Genomic DNA, 428 nt, shown 5'->3' with positions numbered 1-428 from the left:
ATTTCCCTTTTTTTCCCTTCTCCCAATTTTTTCCCCCCCTTTCCCCCAATTTTTTTCCCCCCCTTCTTCACCCCCCCCCCTTTCCCATCATTTTTCCTTCCCCTCCCTTCCCCCATCATTCTCCTTTTCCTCCCTTTCCCCTCATTTTCCCCCCTCCCTTTCCCATTCCCTTTCCCCCCCCCCCCACACTCCCCCTCCTTTTCCACCCCTTTCCCCCCCCTTTTCCCCTTTCACCCACCCCCCCCTTACCCTTTCCCCTCCTCCCCTCCCTGTCCCCACCTCCTTTCCTCCACCTCCCCTTCCCCCCCCTTCCCCCCCTCCCCCCCCTTACCCCTTCACCCGCCCCCCCCCTCCCCCCTCCCCCCCCGCAGTTATTTTTATAACTTCATTTTCGGGGACCTGGATGGGAAGCTCCTTGAGAAATATGT

Source organism: Penaeus monodon, chromosome 33 (genome assembly GCF_015228065.2).
Source record: "Penaeus monodon isolate SGIC_2016 chromosome 33, NSTDA_Pmon_1, whole genome shotgun sequence".
In the NCBI taxonomy this organism is placed as follows: Eukaryota; Metazoa; Arthropoda; class Malacostraca; order Decapoda; family Penaeidae; genus Penaeus; species Penaeus monodon.
Note: the sequence above shows the minus strand (reverse complement) of the source record.